Here is an 8,147-nt window from a genome sequence, read left to right as displayed (position 1 = left end):
TATGACTACTTGACTCGAACAATTAAGCCTGAGGGGTTTCTAACCTGGTGCCCTAAGGTCGTCTGACTTGGGAGTCACTGGCCCAAAGTTCGTTACTGGGGTCATTTCTGTCGCCTAATGAGGATTGCATTGCACTTAAGTTCTTTTGCTCTTACTATTTACAAAAAAAATAAATAAATAAATAAATAAATTTATTGCATCATACAGTTAGGGGGAGTAAAATTGTGACAATCGTAATATTTGATATAGGTCATCGTGGAATTGGATTTGACTGTCACTTGGTAGACATACACCTCTGTCTGGTTGTTTTCACGTGTCCTTTCTCACTAATTTAAGGTTTTGAGTCTCACTTGCATGGACTACGTGGCACTTTTCACGGTGATGTTCTGTATACACTTTACTCCACGGGATTTTGAACTATGTGTGGACTTACGATTTGTCTATGTGCTGAGTGTCGGGGTTGTGACTTTATGCTTATTGTTGGTATAGTTTACATAATTGGTCTCATGCTTCATTTTTTTTAATTAGTTTCCGATGTTCTGCACTTGTCTTCTTTTTGAAAATACACGATTTGGAGCTAATTTCGTCATTTCTTGAAACTTGTGTTCTTTTTCTCAAAATTCAAAAATTTGGTGCTATTTCTGACATTTGAATTTCGCTCGAGTCTCGCCTGGACTTAGCTCGAGCGACAAAAGCAGAAGGCTTTTCGCTCGAGTTTCGCCCATCCCTCGCTCGAGCGACGGTCCTTTTTTTAAACCCCTCCCCCATTTCTTTTCGCGCATTTTTTTTCCTTTCTCTCTTTTTTTTTTCTTTCTTCTTCCATTTGATTCTACCTCTTGACATTACTTGGTTTCTTACATAAGTTTGAGGGCCCTAACCTTGATTCCTAATCCGGATTTCATCTTCTTCATATTGATTTTGAGGTACTTTGATTTTTTTTCCTCTTGTTTTTCTCATTTTTGTGTTGTTTCATGGTTCTTGTGTTTTGCTTGCTTGATACGTGCATTATTATGATCCTCATGCATTTCGTGATTGGTTTTTGTTAGTACATTTTGCATTTGCCTTCACCATTAAATATGGATTGTGTGTTCTTCCATTATTTCGTTATGGCATTTTCGTGTTTTTGGTACCATTTTCGTCGTGGTCGTTCTTGCATTCCGTTAATCCGTGTTATGTGTGGTTTGTTTCATTTTAAAGCCCTTGGATTCTAGTTTGTGGGACTATGCTTGGATGCATGCTTGGGTCTCGTATGTGCTTGGACTTGTGTGCCGAAGCGATGCCCGTCATGTGTTCGATGAAAGTCCCCTGTTATGTTTTGTTTGTTTTCCTTTATTTGTGTGCTTCAGTTTTTCCTCCTCTTCATTCCGTCTTTGTTTCATTCTCGTCACTTGACTTGTTGAGTGTTTTTGCACATATTTTTGCTGTATATTTACATCATGCTTGGTTTGCTCTTAGGGTCGTTCACGTTTTTCGATGCATCTCTTTCGTGCCTCATTTGTGTGTGCGGTGTTTCATTTCATATTGCATCGTACCCCGTGCATTCTTCATCTTACTAATTAAGTTCCGTCTCTCCATGTGCCAGATGGCCCGTAAGCGTTCTCGACCTTCTGCGCAGCCAGCTAGTGCTTCGACGTCATATAGTCGTTCCAGATTCATTTTTGCTATAGCTCAGGAGGTCTTCACTTCTCAGTTCTCCTTACGCTCCGTTCTCTTGGAGCGTGAGGTAATCCTCTCTGACCTTCCTGTTGATATCGTCGCCATTTTTGTTTCCCGTGGTTGGGAGCCCTTTCTTGTTGGTCTTTCACCTTCTCCCCCACTCCTCGTTCAGGAATTCTATGCTAATATTCATGATATAGATGGCTCGTCTTTTTGGGTTACTCTTAGAGGTCATTCTTTTAGGGTTACTCCGTCGGCTGTAGCTCATGCTTTAGGTATACCTCAGATTACCCATCCGACTTATCCCTATATTTTACCTGCTTCTATTCCGACCGATTCTCTTGTTCAGTCGACGCTTTTGAACACCCCGTCTATCGGGGCACCTTCGGCGATGGCCACGGGGTCATTACTTACTGATCGTCAGGTGTTGTTGCGCATAGTGTGTACAAACCTGTGGCCGGTTGCCCATACCTCTTCATTACCTATGATGCGTGCCCGTTTTCTTTATGCCCTTCTTCATGGGGACTCGATCGACTTTCCTAGTTTTGTGTGCCAGAATATTCTGGCTTCATTTCGTACTCCTGGGAGTCGGATCGGGTTGTCTTATGCTTGCTTGATTTATAGGGTTGCTTTGTCGTTGGGTGCTTCCTTTCCAGAGGGTTTGACTTGTCGCATAGGCCGTCCGATAGGACAGCAGACCATTCATCAGAGTCGATCCCATGTATAGTCATCTTCCTCTTTTGCTCATGCTACAGGTCAGGCAGCGGCCGTTGATGTTTTTGATCTTTCGGAGCCCTTTGATCCTATTACTGAGATTCTTACTGGGGGTTCCCGTGTGTTTCTCCCGCCTCGTATGGCTTTTCCTTCGACCATTCCACTTAGTTCTGCCTTTCCTTCAACATTTACTTCTGCTCCTGGGGTGGCTGCTTTGCCCGTTGACCCCATGGTAACGCTTATGGGACAGATGTCTACTTTGGTCGAGCAGCAGACTCGTATGATGGCAGAGATCACGCAGTTACGTGCTGTGTCGGAGCGTCAGTCAGCTGAGCTTTCTTCTTTTTGCCGTGCTCTTGCAGTGTGTCAGCGTCATTTGCGTTGGATTCGTGATAGTATGGCGGAGGACACGAGTGCTGAGAGCGGAGTTGAGTCTTCAGATGCTGGAGGTCCTGCCTCGTAGTTAGTTAGTTAATTATTTTGATCTTTGTCCTTTGTGACAAAAAGGGGGAGTAGTATTTGGATAGATAGATCGATAGATCTTCAATTTTTTGGTAATTGTGTTATACTTTATGACTAGATTATGTTTTTTGATGTTTTGGCAATATTAATGTACGTTTTTGGTGTTTTTTGACTTACATTATTATTGCTTCTTAATCTGGTTAATGACATATGATCGATTTCTTGTTTACTGTTTCCATTTCATATGCTTTTACACTTGGTATTTGAGTTTTTGATTTTCAGGAAACAGGTTCAACAAGAGATTGCTACTTTAGTTGAATAGATAGGTTGTTTGGAGTCATGTTTATTTTTGTTCTTGACTGTCATATGTATTTTTGTCACAGAATGCCAAAGGGGAGTTTGTTAGGAAAATGTGTAATTGGCAATCTGTGACCAAAGGACCTATTTGTCAAAATTGTAAAGTCAATGACTAAATTGTACAGGTCAAATAGTTTAGGGACTAAAGTTGCAATTTAGTAAAGGTCATAGCATAGGTCTAGGGTAAAGTGGGATGCTTTGAAGATGCAAACGGCGCGTTGATGTCGCTGGAGTTTCGCCCTGACCTTGCTAGAGCCAAAATTGCAGAACTGATCTCGCTAGAGTTTCGTTGGTCTATCGCCTGAGGGAAGGTATGTCGCTCGAGTTTCGCCAAGACCTCGCTCGAGCGACTATGTTATCTGGCCTTTGGTAATTTTAATGCCTCGTGAATTTTTAACGTTCTATATTACCAAATTCGACCTACTATATAAACAAAATGTCCGATTTTCTTACGTGACCTTTGGCAAACATTAAAACAACAATTCCTCTCAACTTCCAAAGGATCAAGAGTCAAAATAAATTCATGCTTTTCATCTTTGATTCTCATGGTTCTTTGATTAAAAACATCAACTCTCACAAAACCAAAACACCCTTTCATATCTCCATATAAACTTCCAGAAGATCATCTGTTTGAAGATCCGGGAAGGAAATTGCTTGAAGAGCTGGAGTGCTTGGTGTTTCACAGGAGGTAGAAGATATTCAAAGCTGGGATTTTGGCGCAGATCTGCAAAATCCAGGAGAGCTGTGGTCGATACAGTAAGGAGGTCAGAATATTGTTAGAATCAATAATGTCTGACGTACTGTAAGTCAATATCTTCTATAGTGGATCTCTACTGGCTTGTGCCCAGAGTTTTTACCCAGTTGGGTTTTCTCCGTCAACATTTTGTTGTATTTTTTATTGCTTTCTATTATTTATTTTTCAACCGATAATTCAACTTAGGTAGATAAAGTATGTGAATGAATCTAGGCAATGCATAATTGATGTGACTTGTTGCATCAGTTAATTAATTGTTTTAATTCCGCATAAACACCTATTCACCCCCCCTCTAGGTGTTGGTTGGGTCGAACTATTGCTTTTTCAGTATCCATCATATAAATATAGTCAGGTTATAAATGAGAATATGTTTAATATTACTCGAGAGATTGCTGAATAAAATAGGAACATTGATTATTCAAAATTCAATCGTGTTGTTAAAGTGAAAAACTAAGGTTAGAAAGGATTATTGCATGGGAATTCGGGATTCTAGTGCATTTGTCATTCATTTAAATACATCAACTTTCATTTAGCATAATTTGCATTTAATTTAGTTAATTCATCATAATTTTAAACATTACTTACTTTGGTTATAATTTCATTACAGCAATCACGTCTTAACATTCTTGTTTCGATTAAGGACGCGATAATTATTAAATCGATTTTTACGGGACGATACTTAGACTCAAAATTCACTTTATTACTAGTTAACAAACCGTATACTTGTGGCGGTTTTATATCGAAAGATATTTTTATGAACAAATACGAGTCAGTAAACCCTTGTGTTTGAATATTCGGACCCTTTCGGTGAGAAATCTCTTCATTCACTACTAATTCTTACAATTTTCATTAATTTCTTGTTCTTGGATATTATCGGTGCAAAATGCAGCAATTAATATAATTTGCAAGTTTTTTTTTTCTCCCCCGTTCCTAAATTTCAAAAAATTAAATAAACTCGTGACATAAAAGGTGATAGTTAACTGCTATATTTTATACACATTCTATAATTAACATTAAACACACGCGTGATTTTTAATCCTAAACCATGTTGGTCAAATTGTATCATTTTCCATGGGTTATAATTAACATTTTTTTTTTAAATTGATAAAAAGGCGCTTAACTAATAGTGGTCCCTTGGGGGTGCATATATATTAATTGGGATGGCCACCTTAAACAAAGAGTTAATTTCCAATAGTTTTGGCGTATTAAACAATTATTGAAACCATTACTACATTAGATAAATCTTAAATTATATAGATTTCATGATAGATATGCTACTTTTGTAAAAATATTAATTTATATATAAGTGCATGAGTATGATGTTGATTGCCATAAATATTAAATAATTCGTATGAAAATTTTGATTGAATATGTGAAAATAGCACATGAGATTAGAGTATTGATGTACCAAGTACGAGATCTAGCAATGATAATAATAAATAGGCTCTGTTTGATGCTCATTTTTTTTTAAAATACATTTTTCACTCTTTTCATTTTGCCTACACATTATTGATTAAAATAATATTAAACATAAATAAAAAAAAATTTCCTTATTTTTCAACCACACATTTTCCATCAATTTACTATTTTAAAATACATTTTATCATAAAAATGACCTCATAATATTTAATTTCTATGGATTCACATCAACGCTCCACTATTTAAGTATGAACTATACTGAATATAATAATAAAAATATTTCTTATTATTATTGATATACTATATAGCACGATTAATTGAAAGAAAAAAGCACCCTGTCCAGGGTTGGGGACAGGGGGAAAAACATGGGCGCCACCCTATTGGAGGTCGCCAGTCTCCAATGGCGCCAGGTGACAGGCGCCCCTGTCCTGCACCCTGGACGAGAAGCAAAGTTGTAATTGAAATATGATTCTTCAAGTGCTACTTCAAAAGCATATTTTTAATGATATTCACAAGGTTGAATGTACTAGCTCTTTTCATGTTATTTTTTTCATAATCAAAACAATAATGATGGGATGTCCTTATAGATGTTGAGAGACAATTCCATAAATCGCTTTATTATTATCGGTTACGGTTATGGTACGAGAGTTGAATTTTCAGAGACTGAATAGTTAATTACAAGACGAATGTACCTATTTAAAATGGATCCTAATACGTAAATATATTGCCAATTAGTCAACAGAAGATGGAGGAAATTGACTTAATTAAAGTTTTGCATTAAACTTAAGAAATTATTACTGAAAAAAGATACAATTTTAGTAACACTCATTAATTTTTTATGTTATTATATGACTTTAATAATACAATTGCAAAATAATTGGTCAAAAGATATACTGAAAGAACAATAGAAATTCTTGGATTATGCTCGCGTTGAAATTGTAGAAAATTACGATTTTCTCTTTGTTTTTTATATCAGTGTCTTGAGCAGATTCATTTGCAATCCAGGTAAGGGACACTGGATTGCTATGAAATGGCTGCTAAAGTACTTAATGGATAATGATGTGCGCTTGATGTATAAACAGAGAAAGGAAGGTGTGAAACTTGAGGGATTTCCTGATTTAGACCTTGCTGAGGATATGGATATTAGGAGGTCAATACATATTATGTCTTTACCCAATGTAACTCATGTATCTGCTTGATATCCCAGCTAAAGAAAACTCTAATTATATCCTCAACTGAGGCAAAGTTTATTGCAGCCACATTGAAGCTGTAAAAGAAGGTTTATGGTTGTGATGTTTGCTTTGTGAACTTCGTTACTTAATGAGGATGTATGCTGTATTCTGTTAGCGAATGTTCTATTTTTAAAGTAAACTTCAGCTTTTCACGGCAAAAAAGCATATAGATGTTAAATTTTATTTCATAGGAGATATAATCTCTATAGGTTTGATTAAACTAGAAAATATCGCTATAGAATTTGAGCTGCTTTTTGAATGTTATGATGTTAACACTTGGGAAGTTTAGATATTGCTTAACTTCCCTTAACATTTGGTGTTTGCATGAATGTGGAGGTTGTTGGGACTAAATTTGAAGCACCCAAGAAAGACTGAGGATCAACTATGTATATCAAGATGTTGCCATTGGTTATATAAGCGAAACTTTGATTATACAAACCACACGTGACATTGTGATGACCGTCTGATGAAGGCCTCTATGTTGAGGTTGACTATTGATGCATCAATTTTCTTTCATTTCCATGTCAACATAAACCATAAGACATAATCAATCTGCAGGAGGTTTGACGGTGAGTATTGCAATCATTTATATATTAAACAATGACAAGGCTATTAATTTGGGACATATTAAATTGATTTCATTATATGCACGTTGTGAATTATTTTTCATAATTAATGTGCAAAATAGATTTCAGGTTATTAATATTGATAGGTGAAAGATTTAGCAAATTAATCACATTCAACGCGAACTTAAATGTACTATGTTAAACTAAGTACTCGTTTGATTCCCATTTTTCTCAAAATGCATTTTTTTCTCTCTTCTTTTTAACTACACATTCTTCATTAAAATAATATTGCATGTAAATAAAAAAAAATTCCTTATTTTTTATTCACACATTCTCCATCAATCTACCATTCTAAAATATATTTTTCCCTAAAAATGGTTGTCAAACACCTTATAGACAAACATTTATAAAGTAGTGACATAAAAGGTAATGGTTATTTCCCATATTTTTATATACATTCCGTAATTATTAACTACGCGATTTTTATAGTCAGCTACTGCCATAAAATCTTATGTGGTAACTTCCTATTTGTGGGATTAGCTTTTTAATTGAGACAACAAAATTATAGAAGCCTAATCAAATAACAAGTTGTTACGTTGGATAACTACTTTAGTTGCTGACTATGAATAGTTAGGAGCATATATGATTAATTGGGGTGGCCATTATTACTAATCAGGCCATCTTAAACAAAGAGTTTATTTCTTTTAGTTTTGGCGTATTAAACAATTATTGAAACCACTACTGCATTAGAGAATCTTAAATCTTATAGGTCTCATGATAGATATAGTACTTTTGTAAAAATATTAATCTATGTATATTTGCCCGTGTATGATGTTGATTGCTATAAATTATAAATCGATTGTATGAAAATTTTGATTGAATATGTGAAAATATATATGATTAGAATATTGTTGTACCAAGTATGAGATCTAGAGACGATAATAATAGATAATATTTAATTTCTATAAATTCACATCGATGTTCCAC

Source organism: Olea europaea, chromosome 1, assembly GCF_002742605.1.
Source record: "Olea europaea var. sylvestris chromosome 1, O_europaea_v1, whole genome shotgun sequence".
Taxonomy (NCBI): domain Eukaryota; kingdom Viridiplantae; phylum Streptophyta; class Magnoliopsida; order Lamiales; family Oleaceae; genus Olea; species Olea europaea.
This window is presented reverse-complemented; position numbering follows the sequence as displayed.